This window comes from Bombus bifarius, unplaced genomic scaffold, assembly GCF_011952205.1.
Source record: "Bombus bifarius isolate JDL3187 unplaced genomic scaffold, Bbif_JDL3187 scf7180000007975, whole genome shotgun sequence".
Lineage (NCBI taxonomy): Eukaryota > Metazoa > Arthropoda > Insecta > Hymenoptera > Apidae > Bombus > Bombus bifarius.
In genome coordinates, this window is record NW_022884361.1 from 1,822,268 (window position 1) to 1,850,192 (window position 27,925).

The 27,925-nt window shown below is 41.6% G+C and overlaps 1 protein-coding gene across 1 annotated transcript in view; it reads right to left on the reverse strand.

Annotated features, from left to right (window-relative positions):
* Positions 1–24,836, reverse strand: part of LOC117217302 (protein zerknuellt 1-like) — a 100,513-nt gene extending 75,677 nt beyond the window's left edge. The window contains exon 1 of the mRNA XM_033464810.1: positions 24,444–24,836. The gene's annotated coding sequence lies outside the window, so the exon portion shown is untranslated. The remainder of the gene's footprint in view (positions 1–24,443) is intronic.
* Between the last annotated feature and the right edge of the window lie 3,089 nt (positions 24,837–27,925).

Sequence of the window (27,925 nt, forward strand, 5' to 3'; positions counted from 1 at the left end):
AAGAGGTATTTAACATTCCTTACTGCTTCCTATAAATTAGATCATATGGAAGCTATTAAAAATCGATCAAACACTCGTGTTCTAATACTCGTGATAGCGTATGTGAAGAAAATGCATATCGGATCGAGATCTGTGACAATCACTTTAGCCAGATCCCGAGGAATTAGAATTCCCGTGAATTGAAGCAAATTGATGATGAATAATAGCATCGTCGATTTGAGTCTTAAAATAACATCTGCCAGAAGAAGAAGAAGAAGAACTGTATCTCCCTGGTGTTGGTGAACCGAGGGAAAAAGGATGAAAAGAAAAACTATAAGGAAGAGGAGAAATAAAAGCGGCATAGTCGGACAGAACAAAGGAACGACCGTCGGTACCGCGTATACACGAAATTAAAATAAACGGCGGCAAGAAGGCGTGCTTTTACCCTTTTCTTTCTTTCCTTCTCGTTCCCGTTCCTTCGCTATTACCGTCGGCCTTCTCTGCGAATTTTATTGTGCTATTTAAGCCCTTTCGCGGCCCCGGATGACCACTCGCAGAGCCGACAATTCTGCGAGCGGTTCGTCGACGAGCAACTTTGCGGCCTGCATCGAGAATATGGCGCGAGCTTAGGGTTGATATACAATTGCGGCATTGCAGTCAAAAATGGAAAAATGGAAAAAGTCAGATTTTTTTTCTAAATTTGATCTTATATCGTTAATCTTCTCCAATAAGCTGTATTAATGGCACAAAAGTGGAAGAATTCATTTTGGTTTCCAAATGAAACCTACATAAATCAGTGTTTGTTCAATACCTCGATTTACGAGCGCAGTTGTCATTATAATTTGTTAACGATCTTCTACTTGCTATATCGATAAAGATGAGTTTGATGAAAAAAATGATAGAAAATCTATAACTTTTTATAGATACGCGTGTGTTCCATATATTTGATAGAGATATGACTGAATAACAAATATGCGTACTCCTCGTGTTATGAAAACAAGGATCAATTCTCGATTGTAATTTATACGGGACCTGGGAATAACTTATGCACGCGATGCCGCAAATAAAATTTGGTTCGATAATTTGATGAAGCCGTATTCATTATGAAATTCTAAATTAAACTAATTGTCGAGATAAAATCAAGTTGCAACAATCGCAGGTATTTAATATACCTATCATATCTCTTTCCCTGGAACAATCTGCTGGGAACAAAGTGAACAGCGGTGGAACAGGAATTAATTATATACGCAATCACGTTAGCAACCGATGAAACGTACAAATATCCAGATCACGCATATATCTACTTTAGAAACAATTCCTACAAATGATCTTGAATGTAAATTAACACGAGGTAAAAGGCTACTGACGATAAATACATCCTTCCAATCCCACCTCAAAAAACATTAAGTTAAAATGTTCCGGAAACCACAGCGCTCATTATCAACTTCGGTACGAAAGAAATCCGGTAATCAGTCGGGCGCAAAATTAAAAGGAGGTAGAAGGTTGCAGGAAGAGTAGAGGACGTCGATTCTTCACGACGCTAATGCGTTTCGATAGGAACAGACGAAAACGACGATCGGCCATTTGCATCGCGAGGGAAAGCAGCGTTACACCATTAGCGTTAATCCGGCTATGAAATAAATCAAGCCGGAATAATGACCAGCCGGCTAAGGACAGTCGATTATGTCCGGGAATAATTTAGCAGGGTACGATAGAGACACCTGACGACAAAGAAGACGGAATCCAGCGGTAATATCAATTCGAGTACGTGATTCACTCGGGATTCACGGCGTGAGTCTTGGCATCGAGATGAAGATAAAGTCGATTCCCGGTCGGTCGAGATGAAAGCCGAGCGTCCCGGGGCGTCCGACACCTTGTTAGACGAGTTGGAGCATGGCACCCCTCGAGGAAACGACCATTTGTTACGAGCATCCTTTCATTCTACCCTTGGTCACCTCTTTTCTTCTCGGCCTCCCCCTCCCGCCCCGCTGTCCACTCGTCGTTCCTCGTGAAACGGTGAATCTTCCTTAAGCTCGAAAGAGCTCGACCGAATTTACACCGATCAACCCCCTCGTTCCCTCCCTTTCCAGCCAATAGAATGTCTTCCACAAGATGGCTTATTGACTTGGGATAATACAGTCTTATTGAGTTGGAATTCTCTGATGAAGTTACGAAGGAAATTTTCTAGTGGTGGAGGTAACAGATATGATTAAGAAATCCAAAAATGGTAGAAAGCGTTAAAAAATTTGATAGACGTTGTATCTTTTAGTTACATAAATATTTGTTCTTTGATAGGGGAAAAGTAACTGTCCATGAAAGAGTCTTTATTGCATATTCTAAACTCCTTACAATTTATAGAAACATATTTGTCTAAAGGACGAAGCATTGTACGAGGAAAAATTATTCTACCATCTCGTCCAGTTTCGAGTTATAAAATTTGTATTACCGTGTATAAGCAAATAGATATTTTTTGCTTACCAATAGTTATCTTTACAGCAATATATATATATATACCAGTAGTTTAGTTAATCAGAAAATTATATACTTTGTACGTCAATCGTTAAACAAAACATTATGAAAAGTGGAAGATAAAGATGTTAAATTGTACTTCGTGCTGCAAAATGCAATAAAGAAAATTGTTCAATTTAATTCCGAATTTAGTATAAGAATTTCTACACTGAAATTGACATATATTATACACGTTGGTTGTTGAAAAATAAATTCGCTACGACCATCGTTCGGATGATTCGAGAAACCGCTACGTAAATTGTGTTACCAGCAATGCAAGGGGCCACGCTTAAGCGTATGCAAAGCACATGTAACCATTGGATTGACATAATCATAAGGAGTGAAGGATGCAGTTATAATCGCATCCAACGTTTCACTGTAATTTGCTTTTTACCAAGCTGGCATATTACATATTTAAGCAACAACCGATGGTTCGTGTAATGATAAAACAGCAGGCTTCGAAATAACATAAATCATCCGATCGATGATTATTCGCGAGCCGATGGCAAAAAAGAAGTCGTTTCGTCTCTTTCTACCTTCCCGAAATCCTACATGCTCCTCGGAAATGGTCCGTTAATAAAAAGTTAAAAAGAAGAACGAGACACAAAGGAACGTTTTAAATCAGGCACTTTGGTTAAATTTAACGAGCTCGAAAACCCCCTAACGTAGGAACGATAATCGCAATGTCAAACGTTGCGTCGTCTGTTTCATATTTTGCCCTTTTTCACAAGAGCGTAATTATAGAAGCAAAAGAATTATTTATGGCGAAAGTTAACAAACGTGTTTATATACACCTTCGTCCATAAATATCGAGACACTTTCAGAAAAATTAGGTAAAATCGAATAATTATCTTGTTGGCTGCTTCGAACGTTAAACAACCTATCTCTGTTCAATAATATAATAATTCTATATTTTCTATTATATCTTCTACTTGACTCTGTACTAATTACAAGGCTGCAGATCTCTAATGAATTACAACGCCTTTCCCTCCTAAGTAAACCGACTTTACAAATAACAGAGCGTTAATCGAACCTTCCGAAATGCCAAATTTTAAAAAAAAAAAAACCTAAATCACTTTCTAAAACTTCCTATAAATCATACACTGTACATATTTTACAAGTTCGCGTTACAAAAACGCACGTGGAAGTAACATGTGGCGCAGCGTCTGTAGGCAAACTCGCGTATTTCGGGGGTTGCAATGCGGCCCATTCGGACAGGAGTCACCTCGTAAGTAACCTCGAGTAAATCAGTACCCAAGGTGGCTGTAAATCTGTCCCCCTGGAGTAGAGTCGCGGCGTCGGCAACACGATGGAGCAGAGCGCGCTGCTCACCCCTTGTACGCGGCCTGTAAGGGCTCATAACGGCCGGCGGACAAGTGTTATGGTATGGCTTATAAGTGAATGCCACCCTCTAATCGGAAAATACGAGCTCGATTGTCGAGCGAGGGTGGAAATTCTCCTCGTCCTTTTCTCTCTTACATACTCCACCTATAACTCCCCCTCTCTTTGGTGGTTGCTGGTTTTTTAAGCGTCTCCTTTATGAACTTTGTTCTGTCTCTTTTTTTCTGTCTCACCCTCGTCTATGATTTTTTCCCTTCTCTGTTTTTCCTTCTTTTTTTTCTAAATGATACGCGTGACCCAAGCACACCGAACAACGTTCCTTTTATGGCCGAATTTGTAACTTTAAATTGGCGGCCTCGCGCCACCACGCTGCCCCGATCCAAGAGGTTTCCGCACCGTGAAATTTCGTGGTTTTTTTTACGGCCTGATTTACTGGATCACGGCGGGCGAGGAGGCGGGCAGAGTGACTTTCGAACGCCGCGATTTTTCGTGGATTTATGGCCTGCCGTCTTGACGACCTCGGAGATTATTAATACGAATATCGCTGTGGAGGAGATAATTCTTTCCCTTTCCTTTTTTATTTCATCCTTGTTTATATGTCTAGATTTCTCGATATTAAATTCTATAAAAAAAAAAAGTATTTAATCTCGAATAGACGCTTCTTACCTTCTTTCATCTTAATAGATCTATGGGCAAAACATTTTTCTGAGACGAACGAATTCTACATTGATTCCTTCTTTTTAATATGCTGGTCCGTATGGAAGAGGTAACGATTCCAACAATATAAGATACTGAATAATAGTCGGTTCGAAGATCAGATTTATCTGTAATGGAGAAAAAATGGAACAACATTTACGCTAATGGAAGTCACCGTTACAACGTCACAACGTCACAACGATCGCAAGCTTAAGTCGAAATTAACGTCGATATTGCGAAGGAAACGCTTGAGAGGCGCGAGACGAGCAAAAGGCACGGCTTAGCACCCTCGTTCCAGGCAACGGTAAGCTCGTTCGGATGATTTGCTAAGCCCGCTAACAAATAGAAGGATAGATGGCGACGTTCGAGCCCTGCCAGACGCCAGTAACCCCGGAACAACCGCACGACCATACCCACCCTCGATGATACGACGAATTACACGCGGATCAGGGCCGCTCTGAGCTTCCATTCGATACACTAGACTATGACATTATATCGTATCGAGCGACTCGACTCCTTATGGTTCCCAAGATGATACCAGGATAAAGGAATCAGAGCGGAATTCGACGCTTTTGTCACGCAATGGGGTAGGTAATGTCGTATCGTAAACGGATTATGTTTTATTGTCAACTTTCCTGATATTAAATCGTCCTTGCAAAAAATAAACATCCAGACATCGTTCTTATATCAAATGATTAATATCGTTAACATAATCAGTCAACGAAACTAGATTTTTGAATTAATTCGATGGTAGAAATAAATTGTTGCAAATTTTATGGAACCAATCTGTAAGAAACTCATAAATATTCGCCAATTGAATCTGTCCATCGCAAGAAATTCATTCATCGATATCCTCAGTATTTAATTCATAAGTATCATTTAAATGTAAAATTCCTATTAAGAGATCGATACATGATTTATCCATATTTGTTTTCAAGGATACTCGAGCCTTTTACGAAATAGTGATTCAGAAAAGTGATTCAGCTCAGTGAATGAAAAATTATTTTTTGAATAAGCGTATTGGATGATACTTCCGTAGCGAGAAGGGAACGATTTTCCATATGTTCCTGACTATCGTCAGCAGCTAATTTCCATATTCCTAGGTGATTCGTCGACCCCTCGATGATACGGGGGCCGGTATTAAATTATCCGCTTCTACGTGCAAACACACCGCATAATGGCGTGCGCTGAAACGCAAATAGAGCGAGCCACGGCCGATTCGACGTAAGGCATCTCTCGGCTATCTCCGCACGAGAGAGCGATCGTTCGCTTTCGCGAAAAGGTTCCACCTCGTTACCGGTTTCCAAGCTCGAGGAGAGGAGCTGGCGAAGAGCCAATTACGGGCACGCGATCCTGAGGAGACGCGCGAGAATTCTCGTCAGAGTTTCCGCGAATATTTCATATGCGATAGGATCAGTGAAAACGCGAGTCTTATCTAACTCATAGACGATATTCTCCGACGAAGAAAATTGGTTCGAGAAGCGGCGGCTACTGCTTCGATTTTCGACATCAGTCGATGATGAAAGAAAAAGATTATGTATATAATCGATAAGAATGTGTATGATCGATGATATAATCGATAAGAAAATACTATTATCACGATTCTCTAAAGTTAAAAATAGCAGGAAGAAAACTTTGAACAGAATTAAATAGGTTGATATTTTATTTAGTTTGATCAAAACTGTGCGGGGGTGGGGTGTGAAGTATTCTTTTAAGATTCCTCGAGACGTTCTGAAACATAACGAGGCGCACCATTAATGCTGACACGAGCGTGTTCCGTGGCAATTAGCAACAAAATTAATTAGCCTGTTATCTGATAACAGGACAGCCTATAGGGACGACAGAGTGTTCTTCAGAGATTACGGACTAAGAAATATTTGTCAGCCTCATTTTTTTAAAGCGAGAGGTACAGAGATAAGCCAGAGAAAAATATGATATCCTTCTTGATCACTTTTTCATACGAACAAAAAATAAAAAGCATCCCTGTACGATAGTTAAGAAACGGTCCTAACAAGAATGAAAAAGTCGTAATCGCGATTTGACAAGGGATCGTCATTAACTTTTTCGTTGTTAACTAAAATAATGAAAAATAGTTTTAAAATGTTCCATGTTATGTATATATATATATTTTTTTTTTTTACTTTGAACAGCGAAAGGCTTAAAGGCTACCCTCGATCCGATATCTAAACGCGTCTCATTAACGTTATAATTAACTGGGATATTTTCCAGCGCGGCGAACTTTCAATTATCAGGCACACACACTTCGTGTTCCATTAAACGATCGGGCCAACGGGACGACCGACGAAGTTTAATGAAATGATAGAATTTATATGGAATTTCCAAATCGAAAGTAGCCGTTTCCAAAGGATTCCATTTCTATAGGTCTGACCAACGAAGAAAAAGGAAATACGATTATCGTTAAGTTTTGACACGCCCCGGGCATGCCGACCAAGCGAATTCAACTTGTGGAAATCCCAACAGATTGCCACGGGGGTTTGTCGCCCGTCGGTGGCTCCCTTTTCATGGTGGTTTCCTCATAAATAAAAATAACCATCGCACCCCTCGAGGGATGCGTATACGCGATATCGCTTTCGTGTCTTCTCACCCTGCTACTCGAAATCAGAAAGAATCGTCGCGCTTCCTTTCTTTCTTTCTTCTTTCCTCTCTTTCTTCCTCCCTTTCTTCTCTCCTTCTCGATGGTCTATTTCTCTTCTATAGATATTTCCTTACCAGAAATATTTCCATTTCTCGATAATTTCTACGCCACGTCAGAAACTTATTTCTTACTGACACTTTATATTATTTTCGAGGACATTTTAACGCTCCCAAGAATTATTTCTTTGCCCTTTTCACTATAGCACAACTTTGTTTCGTTATTGTACTATTACTTTACAACAGTCACTGGCTTTTAGTTCGTTCACTAAAACGGTAATCGATAGTCATAAAACAAATTCAGTTACGAAGTCCGGTTCAAGATAAAACATAAAAAGATGAAATAATTAAATATTCCACCCAAATACGAAAAACACGAAACCACGTAAAATCCCACGATTCAACGTAATCACGTTCTTCGTCACTGCGACGAGCACAGCTTTAACACAGCCGTTAACGAGATCAAAAACGCGCGGCATCCAAACACCGAACCGTATAAAATCGTTTAAAAAGCAACCGGAGACCAGATAGAGACAGAGAGGGGAGGGTTTGTCTTTAACGCGTATGCACTTGTCCATATGGTCCTGGTGCCTCGTACGCGATAACAGCAAAGGGGATCCGTTATTCTCGTGGTCCTAGTGTCCCGGTGTCAGGAGGGTAGAGACGCCCCGTTATGGCACCCATGGGAATTCGGCCGCGGGCTACGCAACGAATTCGACCCTCTCTATGGCTATGTAGATACACGTATTACGGGATTTTCAAGCTGATTCTCCACGTGGACTTTTGCCATCTAGTCCCACCTCGATGGCACCCCTTCACCACTCCAATAATCTTTTCGCTACTCTGTTCATCTTCTTCCATCCATCCGATGTTCATAGTCCAGCTTGATCCTGTCTTCGTCTAGCTCTTTCCTCGATTTTCCCTCGCTTTTACCCTCTCTTTCGTCCACTCAGAATGCGTTTACTTGTGGGTCGAAGTCCTGCCAAGACCGCAAGGATAACATCCCCCAGGGAGAGGCTTGGTCAGGGGAGGTGACCAGCCCCGCGGTCAGCCACCGATACCGCACACCAAAAGCCAGAGAATTTGCCAACCTGGCGAAAATATGTTTGGGATTCGTTCTTCTCTCTGTTCGCCGCAATTCCTGAACACGACGTGCTAGCTGCGGGGTGAGATCGTCATGGAATCTACTTTACGAGTCGGTAGATTGAACCATTTTCCAATGGCCGGGCTGACCTCGCTGCGCTCTGGAGATGCCTTTTTTTCGGGGCGAAACAAGGAACACGGGTTTCTCGAATTTGCTGGAAATTTTTGGCGCTGGACGCTTTTTTTATTAGATACTGTGACGAGTTACTTTGGAAATAATATTCGAAAGCTGATTCGCAAATTTATTGCAACAAAATACTAGGATATGAAATATATTTCTAAATGATACAGGGTAATTCAATCGAATTGAATAATTTGAATCCCCAGTAAAAATAATAATTTTTCGTTTAAATATAGGTACATATATCGCACAAGTTATGCTTATAAAAAATATGATATTTGGTGTCCTAAAGAAATTAACTTCGAGAACAATGCTCATTTCTCTACCAGAGTTATCTAATTAACTAAAAGTGGTTCCAATTCTCTTTCCAAAAAATCCTCTTAAAAAATACTTGCCTTCTCATATGTTAAACAAGAATCAATCAGCAGAGTTTCGAGTTTCTTCACCACGATAAAATCTGTTTCCAGCAATATGGCGAGCGTAATCGAAGCACTTAGTAAAAAAGACCATTAAGTTGCAAGTTCCATGTACGCTTGTAGCCGTGTGATCCACGAAAAGCATCGAGTTTGTGGGCGTAGGCGAGCCAATTTAAAAGGCTAATTCCCTGACGGAAGCCCGTGGGATCCTCCTCCGACCTCCCTTTGTCGCCCTTCTTCGCTTATGGAGAAAACTCGCCCCGGCCAGACGATGGGGTGGCATCCAGCTCAAAAGTAAACCAATTTCGTGGCTTGTTTAAAGCCGAAGCCAGATAGGACGTCGACGAGGCCACGGTCCCCCGAGTTATTTCGCGTAGGTAACGCGCCGTGAAATTACGATGATACGCGAATCAATGGATTTCCAGGCCCCGCTCTCTTCCTGCCCTTTTCGCACGCGTGAGAATGCCTGGGAATTTCGATGATCGATCTGCCGGCCGCCTTCGGGGAGACGCAAGCCACGATTCGATGATCTCCAAGATATCCCGCCATTTTATAGGTTAGTTTATTTTTCAAGGAGCTTCATGCGAAATTAAGTGTTCTTGTGAATCAGAATAATCGGCAAACTTATAAAAGTTGATGGTTCTTGTTGAAAGAATTGCAAAGAATCTTGCTTGTCTCCCATGGAAATTTCTACATTTTCTTTTTTATGTGTCACAAAGAATTGGAAGTTTTCTATTTGATCTTTTATTTTTCCTATGTTACATATAGATTCTTATGAGACTTAACGTTTTAGAGTATGATATGAATATTCTCTTGGAAACGAGTTTTGCAACATGCTGTTTATTTTATTTTTCAAGGTTCTTATATTTATACGTTACTTCCATCATTTTCTTAAATTCCGGTATTTGGCATTCTTTTTTATTAATCCCGACTTTATTAAACCTATCATATAAGGAAAGTACATTTTCCGTTTAATATATCAAAAGAGCGAATCACGAGTATATTAGTTCCAATCGCGTTCATCTCGTAAAATAATCACCTGGAACCTCTAGTGGAGAGAAACATATCGATCAGCTGGTTGTATCGTTAGGTATTTCTGCTCGTAACGCTCGAACGTGAGAAATCGTGGTGAGCGTGGCTAAGCGGATATCGAGTTCTCGCTAACGAGGCCGGAGGATCCTCCGCTCGTGTCAGGTCGTCCTGATCAAACACATTAGTCTTGACTTCCGGTCGAGCGTGCCAAAGTGGGGCTACGTCGATGAGAGTCTATTGTCGCCATGTGCACCTCGCGCTGCTCCTCGTTTGCCGAGGAAATGGGAAAGTCGAGTGGCTCTCTCGACCCTCTATTGTCAACCGAATAGGGCCTATCTTTCGATATTTCCTGTGTCAAAAAGAACCATTGTCGCCGAATGACGATTGCTCGTGATGAGCAAGTATTTTGACTGTTGTATGGAGGCTGGCATAGTGCCATAAGTGGCTAGATGTAATGGTGAATTTACGATGTATTTTGAACTTTCAGGAATTATATTTAAGTGATCGAAGTTAAGCTAAGTTTAAGTTTCAACAAACTTTTAATAAAATTTTAATAAAATTTTCCGATTATTCTAATTCATGTATTAACGACTGCTGACATATTATTTCGTGTTTCTATGATTAAAGTATTGTAAGTTCGTGCAGACCTATTACGAGCAACAGGGAAACAAATATTTCAATAGAAAACTATTTTCGTCTTAAAACCTTAATAGTTGCTCGATTGTGAGAAAATAATTTAAATTTTAATATTACTAGATATAATTAATAATTTACGGATTAATTCTAAACAAAGATCATAGAAATAACTAAAAGCACCGAAGAACACATATACTATTCCTCTAACGTCGAAACTCGAAAGTGGAAAAATAAAAGCGGGAGGCCGGTAATGGCGAAACGAATTTTGCAAGAAAATCGGAGAGCAATTCGGCCATTTCTCTTTGTGCTGCATAACTTTGCATGGCACCATCTTTATCGCACTCGTGGGAACACCAGGCTGGCCGTAGATCACCGGCGCAATATTGTGCAAAACGCGGCTACACGTTTCTCTCTCTGATCCTCTGCCTTTGCCTCGTTGCTTCTGCTATATTTCTCTTCCGTGGTCGCGCTTTATCCCGTGAATTTCCCATACACCGGTCTCTCTTGCTCATGGGAGTAGCTACATTCAATGTGCCGGCCATATCTCAGCAACGAGAGACACTTTAATGAAAAATCATACGGCGAATGCACGTACCGCTGGGTATAGAGCAAATATTTCAGCGGGAATGAGATTTTAGACGGGAATAAATAAGGAGTTAGAGCATCCACGGCCGATCGTCGCCATTTTTCCCTGGTTGGATGGAAATCGCGGCTCCATGGGATTTTTCTTCTTTTTTTTTTTTCATAGAGAAAAAGTTTCGTCGCGGGGAATCGCTGGCAATTATGCCATCTCTCTGTTTCTGCTTCACGTAACCTGATATTCAGACTCTGTTTATTTAATTTTTACGCAATACTTGCTTCACGCGTCTAATAGAAGCATTGTATATTTTATTGAAAGAGATGATATTTTTACTTGAATCTATTTAACCGACCTAAGTCCTCTATAGTAATAAGAAGAAACAATTTTCAAGTATTATAAAGCGCTACTATTTAAATTTTCAGAAAACGTATTAATTCCAGGTTTATTTTTTGAAGGAAAATATATGAATTATCCCTTAAATCTATCTTTCAATTCCATATTTAAATCCCAAACGTTATCCTTAGAAATCATTCTCTATAATTTTCCCAGTAACCCCTTACCTTCCTACATCCACATTTCCTAACACGAATTATCTCACCATCTCCAGCTTATCCGTGCACGATTCAATAATCCGGCTGGAAAAAAGTAACCACGAACCAAGCTTAACCAACGATATTCGACGAGCTAGCGCACACAATTCGGTGTTGTTCGGGGATCGTGCCGTCTTTCCATCGTCTCCCTGTGTCTCATTACCATGATTATTACTGTGCAGCGACGACACGGCGTCGTTTTCCAATTTTCCCCAAAGCCCCAGCGAACTCCGGCGCGGTACGCCACGCAAGAAGAGGAAAAATTAGCTTATCGCGGACAATAATCCCGATTCCCATGAGAGAAGCCGGCTACACGCCACGGTGGGCGTGCGTTCGCGGATTAGGGAACATATTTCGTAATCCGCGATAGATATGGGACCGAATATTCGGCTACCCTACTTACACGATGCCGGAGCAACCCCATCAGGGGTGGAACGCGAATCCAGGCGAATTATTATTACGAAGATCCTCATGTATCTCAATGACGCATCGCTTCACACGGGACTTAAGGTTTAATGGACTGCTGGCCCTCTCCTTCCTGGCCCGGTGTTTTGCCGGGACCTGGTCACCCCATACGTGTCTGTTGGCCTGTTTCCGACTCGGAGGGAGAGAAAGACGGACAGGAACACGTGAAACGCGTGAAATCGTGGTAATTTCGCGACCACAAGATGCGAGCGTGTAAGGTTGATAGGACTGACGTCGTCGAGGTTGAATTGGGTAACGAGATTGCAGGGTGACGTGGGACGAAACGGCCAACGGTGGGGTAGCTTTTTGACGGGAGGGCGCTTCGCGTGACGTGGGACCATTTCACAGAGTCTTTTCTTGGGAATATTCGCTGGGTGATGTTTTATTTCACTGTCAGAGCGGAGGAAGTTAACCTTGTAATTAAAGTGTAAATTATGGAAATTATTTAGTCGTAAGACAAAGTACTGTAAGCAAAACAATCTTATTTTGACGGATGTGTTTACCTAGGAAATATTCTTATCAATTGTTAGGCCTTTAATGTTGTAATCGCCGCGAATGAAATATTTTAACATACGAAAGCATACTAATCTCTAAATCACAATTCTCCCAAATGTAAGACTCGTACCATCTTTCCCCTGATTGTAAGTTCTACAAAAATAAAAACCCAGAATTCCTAAATAAAAAATTAGAGTAACTTGATATTCAAGAACGTGCAAAACCATTTCTAAAGAAATCAGTTAATTCTTTTACACGAAAGACGTTGGGAAAAATCGAAAGAAGTGAAAAAAGAGAAAAAATAATCGCCAGCCTATTGCCTCTCCCTGCGAGGTAATCTCCCCCATGATCGTGCTGCGATCTAAAAATTCGCGCCACGAACGAGATAATACAATTACTGGTATCATGTTAATCAGACCGCGCGAGAATGAAACGATCCTGCACATCCGGGCAGAAACCACGGAGATAGGCAGGAAGGAGAAAGGAAACGTCGTTGGTATTAATCCATACGAGAGGCGAAGGAACTCGTCGCGCGGCCACGGTGTGCCTTAATTAACGAGATTTTAAAAATGCGATGGCAATTTCAATCCAGCCCGACTAACTTCAGCTCCGAGGGTAATTCTATTAGGCAGTGGCGTAGCATCGTAAAGGGTTGAGAGCGAGAGACAGACGGACAGACAAAAAGAGAGGGAGGGGAGAAGCATAGTTGGAGAGAGAGAGAGACAGACAGACAGATAGAGAGGCGGAAGGAGAAAGAACGGTGGCAGGGGTGTACTGCCCCCTGGGGCACCCTCACGCTAACTGGCTGCGACTGTGCCACGGACCCCTTTACGATTCTGACTTAATTTATGTATCATCCGAGAGTTAAGTAATTTCTCCTCACGAATTACCTCCATCCCGCTGACTGAACGAATTTCTTCTTATGCTTTCTTCGCCCGTTCTTATTCATTCGGAACATCGCTGATGTTCTTGCGTGTCATAGTGTGCACGTCCGTGGTTCTTCTTGTGGGGATAGTAATTTTCTGAATCGCCTTTCGTTCGAATGTTTATGAGATGTAATTCGGTAAAAGATTTTGGATATTCGCGATCGTTTACAGACGCAGGGCGACTGAATAATTTTACTTGGTATAGATATAATTATACGTGGAAGCAATTCATGGGTGTGCGATGAAAAATCTGATAAAAAGTTTCGTTTACAGAAATTAAATATTAAAATACAAATGAATCGTCCTACGTTAGTTCCTTCCTTTTTTTAAGAAGGTTTAGACAATTCCTAAAAGACTGTAACAAAAATTCTTATATATTGCAAGAACGAGTTAAATTTTTGTGTATTTTGCTTCAACAGGAACATGGACGACCGATCACCCATTCGTATCGCATAAATATATAAGGATTATTTTTAATTTAAAAAAAGGGGGAAGACCCTTGTCAGAAAGTTCGATCGACTTCTAAAATGAAAAAAAGAAAATGAATATCGTTATTTCCACTTCGTCGTTTGTTGGCCTTGAACCGGTGGTAAATCGAAGAGGATGGAAGATTATTTAAAATTTCCTCAAACGCTCAAAGTGCGGATTCTACGGCGGTGCTCGGTCGGCTAATTAAAACGCGAGAAACTTTCGCGGCAGCCCCGAGGAAACGAGTTTAAATCTGTTTCAGACCAGTTTCCAACGAGCGGTGCCTTAGTGGCTCCCTCGTGGACCGTTTCCAACGTGACTACACCCCCAGCACTTTATTACGAGTCTAATCTATCTCGGTGCCGGCCAAAGGGAGGCAGGTATTTAACCCCGAAGCTAATTGTCTCTTTTCAAATTTCTCAAGAAACAAGAAAGAAATATTTCTCAACTTCAATTTCTATAAGCCTCGAAATTACTGGACTGTGGTTGTTTATGGAGATTCATATTCTTCCCAGCACGTCTAAAGAGATGGAATCGAAACGAAGATTTGTTTCTCGTACACTTTTTATATTTTTCTTTATGTTTCTTTACTTTTGAGATATGAAATTTATCAGTACGATTTCTGAACTTACGTGTGAATTTAGAGGGAAGCTTTTATTACAATTTTATGTTTGATTTGATGAAACATTGAAAGAAGGTTTCGATAACTATGAAACATTAACGTTAATTCTCACTGCTTTTCTATTTTTGCCGACTTATCAAACTTTACCATGACTTCAATATTGAACAGTCTATGGAAAAAATAATACAACAAAGCTGATGCCAAAAGGAGAATATAGAGAATAAAAGAGTGGTGGAGGTTCACCTGCCGGATTAAGTTATATCGATCGTAAGGTGGCCTCATCTTAAATGATTTAGGCATAGCGAGATCGAAATCAAAAATTGCCGATCGAGAGTCGCCGCTGATCATCCACAAAACATGTGGCGAACGTGAAACGTGCTCACGAGGGATGCGCCTGTTACGCTCATAATTACATCTTATACCAATGAGCAGTGAATTACCAGATAATATATTACCTCAAATTATAGGTGATAACCGACGGGACATTACGATCGCCACTTCGACCAGATGGGTCTATCGGTCCGTTTTCGGTGGCGATTCGCGCCACGGCATATGGAACCCCCATAAATATTCTTCAAACTTCCTGCTCATCGACACTAGACCCTCTGAAATTCTCTTTCTTTTTCTATTTTCGTGACTAGCGTGGCCAACGTCGTTACAGCTTCTGTGAGATGCAAAATTTCAAAAATTCTTCGAATTCCGAGCGAAAAAGCTGAAAATCGTTTCAGGCACCAAAGGCATGATCTTGAAAGGGCAGAGGAATCCCAACCGATCTTAAAAACAGGACACGTGTTGCAAATGTTTCAAGAAAAATGCTCAGATCGTGTTCCAAGGATAGAAGTACCGTGTCTTTACCGCAGAATCTCTTTTTCTTGTCTTACATTGTTCTTTATGGTACTTTGAATCCTTTATTCTTAATGGAAGAACCGGCTATCTTCTAAATCTTCATGCGTTTCATATTTTAAAACATCCGCTTAACCACATTTCCATTTCGAGTGCACGGAGTTTCAGTACCATGAAACAACCAAGCTGCAACGAAGAGGAGTAGTATTCCAAGGAAACGTATCTTTAATATACCGCGCTATTTCGCGAATTCCGTGGATAGGAGTTACTAAAAATACTTCATCGGGTGGTGCACCGCACTCTTTTGCAGTTTTGTATTCCGACCAATTTCACCACCGTCGTTTTTTCGCGTTTACTCTTTACAGTTGCCGCTAACTGCGACTTTATAACAGGACGATTATAGTGAAAAGCTAATTCCCAACTAGCTGAGAGCTCGTCCTCTCTCTTCTCTTTCTCTCTTGCTCTCGCCTTCTCTACGCCCCTATTCCGCAGCTAACTTCGTTAATGTATAATCCGGGGTGGCTCCCCGGGGCTCCGTTGCCGTGATATAAAATCAGTAAGCTTTAGTAAATTTCGTTTAAACAATCCAGTAAACAATTTTCCGCCGCTCTGCACGGCAAAGTAACGGCACCCTGGTGGCACCTGTACGCCTGCAACACTTTCTACCCCCTGGCATTTACCCCTATCGTCGACCTCGTGCCACCACCACCCCCATCCTCTTTCGTACTTCGACGTTCTACTTCGTGGAAGAACCGCTCCTCCCAGACCAGTGTCTGTCATCCTGGGATTAATCTGGTTAAGCGTTCATAGGAAGTTGTTCCGCTTTGCACTGTTTTAACTATGCTTTCCACCAAACTGTTTGTCGTGAGTAAACACGTTTCGAGGATTCATCGAGAATTAGGAAAGGAGTATCCTAATTTGTTTAATTAAAATTTGCGATGATATCGATAGTAATCGAATTATCTCGGATGGATAGAATTTGCACAAAAATCATTTTTATTTAGTAGTACAATAACAGAAGCGAAATTTATCACGAGTTTCTGTTCCAATTGCGTTGCATTAAATAGCCCGACAGAATCCGTGTTTGAAGAAATGAACAACGAACGCTAATGGATGATACATTTGAAATTACAAGCGAAATGTTCCAACGTATTTAGTTAAAATCAGTATACACAATTCCACATATAACAACGATAATCTCAAATATCGGAATTTTGTTCTCAATGCAAACGAAATCTGTCACAAATATTCCTCCTAATTGCGTGGCATTAAATTGCCGGACAGAATCCATTTTTCAAGAAGCGAACAACGAACAGCATTTTGCATCTGCAAGCCTTAAAAATCCACGAATTATTATTCACCCGGCGTATATTCCGGCAGACAGCATAGGTGAGCACAGATAGTGATAAAAGTATCTATAACTCAAAAAAAAAGTCACGGAGAAAGAGGCACAAATCATTGGGCGGGGGCGGGACGGGCAAAGGGTGCGAGCCAAGGGGGTTGGAGGGCGGTCTCCCGGGGGATATCGAACGTGGTCATAAATCGCAAATCAAAACGTGTCAAACGGGCCGGCCGCGAAATTAAAAGTGACGGGCGAGCGGCGTGTATTGTGCACGGTTGCATATCGGCACCGTGAAAACCGGCCCGCCATAATTGTGAGTTACGGTGATCACGCAGCGGGCATTTATTTATTCGCCGCGGCGCCCGTTATTTATGACGAAAATGCATCAGCGGTCTGTATCTGCACGTCCCCGTGTACCCGCGTTCCTCGACCACGGTATCGATGACGCGCCGATATTTTATCGGAATTTTCGAAAACCCCGGCTGTCGTATGCGCCGTGAAACGCGCGGAACTCTGACCAACCCCTTCCGAACCATTCTGTACCGAGCGAAGGAAATCGAAATTTGTAGGTTCGCGGTTGAGAGTAGTTCTTGATAGGTAAAGTAGAGCCGCATGGTCTTGATTAGTTTTCTTGACCTTAGGCACTTTAGAAATTACAGTTTCTAGGTTTTTCGGGAAATGCAGGATTTTGGATTTCCAAGTTTCAGGAGTTGTAAGTTATAGATTTTCTACGAAATCTAGATCTTTCAAATTTAAAGTTTCGCTGAGATTCTAAGTTTTGGATAACTTTGGGTCTTCTCATACTTTCTGCAAATTGGAAAACTGGAGTTACGGTATTTTGGAAAATTCTGTAAATGATGTAAAAACCGCGATTCTATGGTATGTCAAAGATATGGGTATCATAAGTGTGCTGAAAATAACGAAATAATAAATTTATCACTAGAATCTGTTACAAGAAAAGTCACATTAATGAATCTCCAAACGAAACCTTCCTTACGATTCGCCAAAGATCACTCTCCAAGCAAAACTCTGCTTAATTGCCGAGGGCAACGGTTTGTGGAAACTCGCAGAGATACTAAAATTGTGGGTCTGCGTGGGCGGATGAATTTTTCATTGGAAAGTTGGTCGACGATTGGCCATCGCTATCCATAGTTCATCGACTTGGAAAGTCTTCCTTAGCCGAAGCGCGTCGAAAGCACCAGGAAAAATCCTTTAACGAGGAAACTTCCGGTGAAACGAGCCACTTGAACGTTTTTCGAGGGTGGTCGGTTTAAATATTCGAAAGCACGGTTTTCTCTTCCTTCGTGCCTCTTTCTCTTGCTGTGGCCTCATCCCTGTTCCACTTCGGCCCGCCATGACAGTTCTAATTTAACGCTAGCTAACGACGGAAAAGGGGGAAGGTGCTACCCCCCACTCCCACGCTCCGTGAAACCCTCGACATCCGTGGAGCGTGCACCGGGGGTAGCACACATTCAGGCTAACAATGTACTGTTTCGGGACAACGAATAAACAAAAAACAGCGATTCTCCATCAAGTTGATTGGCAGCGCGTTGGAGGATTTACGATGCGGATTTTTGGCGAGCACGGTCCAACGGCTGCTTTTTCAATGGTTCTGGCCGGCGTTTAGACGTTAACGTTGAAATAATTTAAATTACCCGGCGAAAATTGTAATTAGCCAGGCCGGTCGTGTAATCGGGCGTGCAGAAAATTGCGAGGAAGGAACGTTAATTATGCGGACGTGACATAATGGCCCCGAAAACGACTTCGCTCGCTCCTGAACACGCGTTTTTGCAATTATTTTTAAAAGCGACAAATTTCGCGTCGCGCCGCCAGCTCTTGATGAATTGTTTGTTCAAACAAAAAGGTATGCCAAGCGCGAATAGTACCGCGGCGCGAAAATTATAGGGCGACTTAATTGGGACGCCGTTGTAATTGGATGGCATTATTTTTCTGTTAAAACATCGCGTTTGTAATACTTGGGACATAAGTGCCGCGGTAGCCTAATGAGTGGTAAAAGCGATTAAACGATCCGCTTTCGAAATCTTCGTCCCTTCTGCGGAGCCCTCATTATTTATCTGTTCTTTGTTAAAATGCAAATTACGACATTGCCAAGGAAATAAATTCTCAATTATAAAACAGCGATTGAGACAGATAGTAGCTTGGAAAATATATCGAAGTCCTTGAGAAAAATAACGTACATTTACATGGTCATTAAGTTAAAAAAAGATCAAACGTCCACTCGTGTACTGTTATCCCTTGAGAGATTAATATCGATACGTGTCAGAAACTATAGAAATTTTCTCGATATCTATCCAATATCTTTGCCTACATTATGATAGATATTTCCAGTAATTGCACATCGGATTCATTTAACACTAGAAATTATTCTTCGTGCACGTTAACAGCTTCAGGAACCAACAACGTATCATCGTTAAAACCGATCAAACGTGGCAACTGGCGCGGCGGCGGCGTGTTTAAACGTGTCACACGTATTAACCACTCTTCAGAGGCACATTACACAAAGTTCGAAATTCCATTCCGCGCTCAGCCAACCGAAAGGTCCGCGTGCGCGTTCAGCAATAATGAAAATTTTCAAATTTCACGCTCGATTATCCGCGGCCCCGCTTACACACCACCGCCATTTGGCGCTTTTACAACCGCCAATCCCTTATACACAATGCCACCCTCCTATATCGCGATCGCGACATTGTTCGTTACGATACAGCGTGCAATGAAAAGACTTCACGATCAAAGATCGCAAAATTTAAAAGTTGTATCTTTCGAATATAATAATCTCTATGTTTTATGATTGGCTACAAAATCTGGCGAATCGTCCTAATTCCAATAATGCCTCCATTGTCTCGCGGAATCGTTTACTCAGTGCTAATATTTTTTCTCACTGGGCTTAAAGTGTGCGATAATTTCACGTTCTATCGTTACTATATAAATAGTACTAAATTTAATGGTGTCTCGTGGTTAAATTGTACAAGTTTGATTATTCCGTGCAAGATTCGAAATGAAATATAAAAATATCGAAGCGCAGGTAACTCGAACGATGCTATCTAACCATGTCTTATATCAACCCCCATCGCGATTCGACGAGGTCGATTAAAAAGCGAACGAAATCTGGTGGACAAAACGGCGACATTTGTCGAGTGTCTGGCATTTGGCGTGTTCCTAATCGGTCAACCCCCGACGATTCACCCTTCATCGCCTCGTCCATCATAAGCGATCGCACGAAACGACATTAAACACGGCCGTGAAGCGTACGTGTCAGCCGCAGCCTCGAATTTCGCGTTATCTCTCCAAGTGCATCGTTGCATCCGCACGCACAGCGGTGAACAGATGGTGCAGCGTCTCGGCAGGACCTATGACAGGTTGGTCCTGCGCACCGGCAGCATTTCGTGGTTCATTTGCGGTACCCAGGGGTGCCATCTATTATCGAGGGTCGGCCTGCCACTGTCCCGAAAGTCGAGCCTCCCTTCTCTCTCTCTCTCTCTCTCTCCCTCTCTCTCTCTCCCTCCCTCTCTCTCTCTCTCTCTCTCTCTCTCTCCGTATCCCCCTTTCGAAATCTATATGCGAAGGGTGGTTGTTTACATGGTGGAAAGGCAACTCGATTTAATTCGGTGATGATTTTTTAACGAGCTCTCCACCGTGGCTGGTGTGACGGTCTCGTAGATTGGGTTTCCGGGGCCGGTATTTTGGCTTTTCCATTTGATCGCGGGACAACCCGGGCGTTCGTTCATTGAAGAGCGGAATTGCTTTTGGAAAAAACGTCACGCGAAACAATCATCGATGAATATGAATGATTTTTTCGCGTTTCCACCGACCGCGCGAAAGTTCCGGAAAACGAGGAAAATTGGGGGAATGTCGGGAACGATTAGATTGGAAGAAATTCGCGAAAGCGTTTGATTTGGATAGCGAAAGAAAAAAGAATGTGGAAATACATTAGGAATTATTAGGTTCCAGAAAATTGCAGCATCTTCTTTCGACATTTTCACAGAGAAGATCGACACTGAGAAGAGAATTGGAGAAATTCGCCAATCGAATGATTAGGAATAGCAAAATAATGGAATATATGGAGTTCCATAATTGAATTGCTCGAGCGAAATAATCAATATTCAGAAAGGAATTGAAAACATATTAAAAATTATTCGAATCAAGGAAATCATTAATGTTTCATAATTTAATTGCTCAAGGAATATGATTAATATCCAATTACTCCCATGCTGTTAAGGTAAAAAATGAACGTGTTGAAGAATGACAGAGATCTGGAATTACAAGTCAGATAAAAAGCAGGCTCGATGAGAATCAAGATAGCCTACCTAGATAATCAACGACGATAATCAAGAGTTAATCAAATAGAATACCTTACACCAATTAGCTACCGAAGCCTTTGTATCACCAGGAACTACAAACCTCCCGAACATTTCCACACATAAATCACTCTTCTCAAACCACGTCCACTTGCTTATTCATGAAAAACATTCCTGATCAGTTGCTCACGACGCCCGCCAAGGTTTTCTCCTTTTACTGAATCAACACCTCTCCTCGATACTTATCCTATAATAACCTCTTTCGTGATCGATACCTCATTACATCAATATCAATCTTATTAAATTTTCTGCCGTGAGTAAATTTCCGCGAACACGTTACGAAGGTGTCGAACCAGCTACCTGCTACTTGTCGCAATCTCTTTTTTTCTTAAACCAGAATTTAAAGAAAAAGAAAAAAAAAGAAGAGATAGCGAGAGGAAAAAAGTGTAAAGCCGGCGAAAAAAGAGGGCGATCGCGATCACGATAAGCGGAGACTAATTAAAAACGAGTAAATTAGACTAACCAGTCGAGTAGACTCGGTTCGTGATCGGTGTTCAGCCACGCAATAATTCCGCGACGAGATTCTCCGTTCTCTTTCGTTTCCCGTGAGCCAGGTAGCACTCGATCTCTCTCGTTTCGAAGCGGTTTTTTAGCCGCGTTCCTTTCGAGCCCTCCGCCGCCTACGGGCGTTTCATTAATCTCGCGTCTCTCAATTTATTTTGTACGTCTTGTTAGGTGCCCCGGCCCGTTCTCGGGTGGTTATGTCTCACTCAAGAGGAGAGAACGCGCGCGATCCCGTGCTGGGTGATAATGAAAAGCGGACGCCCGGACAGGAGGAAGTCCACGGCGTTGGAAGGGGACCACGGAGGCGAGGAAAAAAGGAAACGAGAGGCGAGCCGGCCAACGCTGAAAGTATTACCGGCACGATCTTCCCGTTTGCCACAGCCGTGAGCAGTGAGTCATGGATTCGTTCGAACCAGGCTAGGCGCTCATCTGCGATTGCGATGCCTCGCTTTTCGCGCTGGAAATTCAACGTGATTACCGTGCGCGTAGATCGCCGATGAAATAATGCCTCATTTTTTGCGTATTAGCGGTGAGTAATTGTGATTCGATGGTGGAAAGTAAGATAATTTGGCGTGAGACTCGGTAAAGGATTATGTGTGAAGAAAAGTCAGATAGTAGAAAGGTCTAGTCGATTTCTCAGGCAAACGTGTGAAATACTGATCGTATTGTAAACGCTCGTAAGCCTCGAAGCTGTACCGTGTGTTTGGCTCAATTGTACTTTTTAACACATTTGGTTTAGAATTTCGAGGGACGAGTCCAAAAGCAGTAAATACTTTGCAGAGTTACGACAAAGCGTAAACATCGGAAACAAAAAAAAATTTCGAAATCAGAAATCTATATGACAAATTTGTATACATTATAATTCAATTATCTCCGACAAAAATACAATCGAACGTTTAAACTCCTGTAGAGTCTGTCGAACGATTCCACCCACGTTCTTACAATCGTATTTTGATCAGTCGCCAAGCAACTTATAGCATCCACGTAAACGGCATCGGGTCGTGACAAATCACCCCTAACAAAGCTTCTGTCGTCATATAGGATCGGTCCGAAAGAGGGAATCGCGTAATTAACGTGTCTGATCATCGTGCTCATCTCTTAACGCGACGTGGCGGCCGATCAAAAACGTTCTCCTTATCGTTTCCATCTATCTTTCATCCGTGTTCATCCCACAGGACCGAAAAAGGGGACTCGCCCGGTGTACTGCTGACGTGTCCCTCTTTGACGAGCCACCACGGGGACGTTTCGTGACCCGCGCTTACAAACTCATTGTTCCACGTGCTTTCTTCAAATCTACGCGCAATCCAACGTAAACATCCTAATAGCGAATTAGCAAATAACGATGACCAAAGAGGACAACGAGCTTGACAATATTCTACCGCAAGGATTTTCATAGGGAATTTTACAACGTGCGAGTTCGAACACAGGATACTTGATTTTTGTTTCGGGACATTAACATGTTCCGAGAAATTCTAAATTAATACGTGATATAATACTTCGGTAACAGAGTTTATTGATATAATTTGTAATTGGCGCGTCATCAATTTTCTACGTCTGATATCGTTCAGTAGTCAAAGATTAAGTACTAATTTTAATAAGTCAATTTCGAAAGGTAATTGGAAAGTACCAAGAACCAAATTAACAATTTATTGCCCCTTGTACCTATTGTCTCGCGTCGCAATAATCGTAAAAAGTAGGAAAATGATACCCGCGCACCTTAGCCAGCTGAAGATCATAGTATTCAGAGAAAGTTTTATTAAATTATTATCGGTAATAGCTATGGTAGTTGAAAGAACGATGTTTGTCGCTGAAAAGGAATTGCGAGAGTGCTACAAGAACCGAGAGTTCGATCGTGAGGGTTCGGAGAAAACAGAGACGAACGTGTAGGGAGAAAAGCGACTAGGAAAGCGTTGCCTCGACGTTAATTAGAAAGACAATCCTCATCAATCATGTTACGCAAATTCTGATCTACGTTGTGTTTTAACGGTTTTACGTAAGCATTCTGATGCGCGATACGTGCGCGTAATTAACGATTCATTTTTCTTGCGCGCTGTCTACCACGGGTAAAGGCAAGCAGCTCTTACGACATACGGCGTGTTATTCGATTCCCGAACCCCCACGAGGATGATACGCGTTTATTGGCGACACGAAATCGATCACTCTTAACCGCGCCACCATGTTTTCATACTTGTGCTTTGACGACCACTCGGGCGAATAGAAAGACGAATAGAGTGTCTTTTAGAGTGATTCAACGTTTGTAAGAGATTTTAAGCAGACTCCAGAAATAGGTATTCATCTACTGCCTTTTCGAGTTCTTTGTCTATAGTTTTTCAGTAAGTAATCAAACTGAATGAAAATCAATGCCAAGTTTGACAAATATAACGAACGAAATAACGATTCTCAATTATACTTTTTTATCTTATTGAGTGTTGCTTCCTGTATCAGATAACGCTATTTTCGATTATTCTAATTGTTAACTGTAAGGTTTGGTAATTACTGTTCAATTATACCGTAAATAAAACGAAAGACGACATTGTTTATAAAATAACCTGACAGTGAGCCGAACGAACGCGATATCAAAATGAGGATAGTAAAAGTAGTAGTAAAAATTCTCTAAAAGAATATTTAGCCTGTTCGTGGAAGATAACATGAGAACGAAACATCCGTGGGCGATTAAAAGTCGCGTTAATTAACATCGGCATAATTACCTGTTACAAGACGATCGATTCCAGCTGGAGGAGACACGGACATATTAATTCGTGGCAGGAAGACCGGGCGAGTCTCTATCACGGCGTTCTGGATATTCCATTTCCACCTCGTTGCACGGTACCACGGTGATATAAATGCTAATTCGTGACGGGCATCTCCGATCGAGACTAGAGGAATCCGTACCTAATTTTCCTGCTGCCAAGGGATTCGCCGCGGAATAGAGACAGCTGTTTCTCCGCAGGAACACGAGAAACACGTCCCACTTTTCGCGCCAACTTTGACACATGCGCCCCGCGTGCAGCGTTTTAATTGCATCCTCATTATTATCTGTGTAATTTCGTCCGATCAATTTTCCATGTATTTTCGACGAATACGCCTTTTTCTTGTGCTGATAATATCTGAAAATGAAACATATGGTGTTACTCGTGAATTGTTCCACTAGGTCGTAACGTATGAAATGTCCACCTTTTTGGATTAGTATTAATACTACTTTCAAAAAGTAACGCAAATTTCAATTGCATAAAATTAAAACTGACAACGACGAATAGTTGATTACATAGCGTCACCTTTGTCAGAAACTGTATGAACATCACATACACTTTGCGATTGAGGAGCTATGAAATTTCAAAGTGAAAAATTTCAACACTTCAAAAATTTCATTACATACAGGTTCGATTGAAGAATTAGAAAAAACTCAGAAATATAAATCACCCGAATTTCTTGAGTATTTGCACTGAATGGTTTCCAACAAAAGATACGTAAAACCAAAAGGTACGAATTGAAATTCGATTCCATATAAATCAGATTGCTCATAAACAATATATTTCTCCATGCTCGTTTCTACATGAATAATTCGTAGTGTCTAAATGGACATTTCGTACGTTATCAACCTACCACACACTTAAAAGCAACTTGAAACAGTGATTATTCTTATTTTACTTGATTTTCAGTAGAAGTTTCGTATGATAAGTTAAGAGTGAAATGAAGGTATTTTAAAGCTGAAACAGTATGCTGATTAATTTCAATAAATCAAAAGATATAGAGAAGGAGTATCAAGCGTGGGCAGAGTCGATACACCTACGACGAAACACGACAACCGAGGAAACCGGAGGAGGGTTATTAAGACCAGTCAACATGTACGCTGCGTTTCGTACGAATATCACTGGATATCGCGCGAGGAACAGTCTCCTCGCTCGTAGATTGCATGCGCCGAACGTGTTACTGGCTTTGTCCACGTAAATTAATTATCTTCCACTATTTGTTCTGTTTCGCGAGCAACAAACACCATCGCGTGTGCACGTCAATGGATTCGGACATCTCGTACGTTTTCGATAGAAACGACTTTGAACGAGTACAAAAATTGAGAAACATATTTTCCTGGACTATGTCCGAGGGTACTACTGTTAATATAACATAACTGTTCGGTTTGTTTGAGGGCAGCACATATTTTTCTTAACGTTCCGCAAACTTCGAAGATATGAAAATATAGAAATATCTAATAGTTCGTCATTTGCGATTGCATCACGGTGTTAATTATATTGCCTACTACATTGGAAAATATTTGAAACGATATCGAGTGGAATTCGAGAATATTATTTATATCTGTTGCGTTAATCGAGCCGATTACAAGAGGCGAATTTACCAGTTTTCGAGGTAAACTGATAACCAAGCATCACGTGTCCTATTATCGACCACCGTGCTAGGCAATAAATGTCGATATATGCCTACTGGCACATGCGCGTGTAATCGAGTCCCCGTATGTTTCATCCTATCAGAGCTCCCATAGACGATGGCATCATTGATAGCGCGAAGACATCGCACGATAGATTCGCGCAGGACGTGCTTTCTATTTTGATCGCAACCACGAGAAATCCGATTGCACCTTGATTATTCATCCATCCAACGATTGCTCCCTGGTTGCATTTTTCGTCGCTGCCCCATACTATGAGCGTTAATCTAATCGTACAGCTCGTTTTGATCGGAACGATCGAAGTCGATGAAAGAGGCGGAAATGGAATCGTAGATTGAACGAGTCGACAAAACCGTGTACAACTGGACAGAAATACATGTGGAGTCATCGTAAATGTAACACAGTGTATCGAGGAAATCATCAGGCTGGAAGCGAGCGCTAAAACGGAGAAGGGGTCGTAAGACTTTTGTCCGATGAATCGAGCAAAGTTTCTTCCAACTGTATGAGTAAAATAGGCTGACGTGATAAATCGTTGTTGCACGTTTCTCTTTCTCTTTTACGCGTTACGTTCGAGCGTAGACGCTAGTCCGATGGAAACCAGTATTTAGTTTAGGGGTAGGACAAGTCGAGTATGATAGAGAAGCTGTAGAATGAAACGACAGATAAAACAACACTGTGAAACGAACGAGGATAAGAGATAGATCGAGCTACCGGCTGATAACACCTCATCACTCGATTATCCAGCCTTCAGTTTCGAATATTCAACGTTGCACCGTATCGAAAATATTACGAAGGCTATTCAGGTTCTGATTAATCGAGATGAACAGTACCGATAACTGTAACAGAGAAATCTGCGAGTAGAACTGATTGCGGATGTTTTGTCTATGCCACTTTGTACTAGGCGTTCAATGCTGGGATATACGAGTCATAATATACTGTTTTATATAAATGACAGTGTTTTTTTAAATTTCTAATAAAGGAAAATGTTCGGTATTAATCGATATAAGACTTCGCAAAAATCTCTCAAATGCCTGTCACCGCGTACAAATACCAGAAACTCTATAAATCGATTGTCTAACCAGTACGGCCTCAATCCCGTTCGCTTGGAAAGTTGACTTCGTTCGACATCAAACGATTCAAATTAATTCCAAGAATTTTTTACTATACTTTTACTATTCCAAACATTTCGTTTAAAATAATCTCCACTGGCATTTCTTTTTCCTTTTTCTTATTATACACGCGTACTGTGCAACCTCAACTTACGATAAGAGCAGTCGGAATTAATTCTGACAAACTACACACTGGATTTACTTGTATCACACTAAACATCAGAGTCAAGATAATTTCCTACATTTTGTATCATATACCGTCTATTATCCACTCTGAATATACTTAACATAGAACAACACCAACCCCACAGCTTCCATCGGAAAAGATCCATCAAACCATCCAACGAGAATATCGAATGTCCCTTTTCGCAGCTGCTAATCGTCATGCCGCCGAGCGAAGCGATTGAAAAAGCAAGAGAGAAAGGGAGAGAGAGAGAGAGAGAGAGATCGCGCGCGCGGGAACGGGGCAGCCGGTTAATTTGGTAGACTCGAGCGGATCTAAAGCGGAAGGTGGTAAAACTGAAAAATCAAGGGTCCCGGGCTCGGCGCGGGTCGCGCGCTACGCTTCGCCTCTGGTGGGGGTAATAACGTGAAATTAGGAGCTAATGTGGATCGATGTGCCCTGCCAACGTCGTGGCTCGACTGTTTTAAGAGCGATAATAAAAACGAAACGATTTCGCGG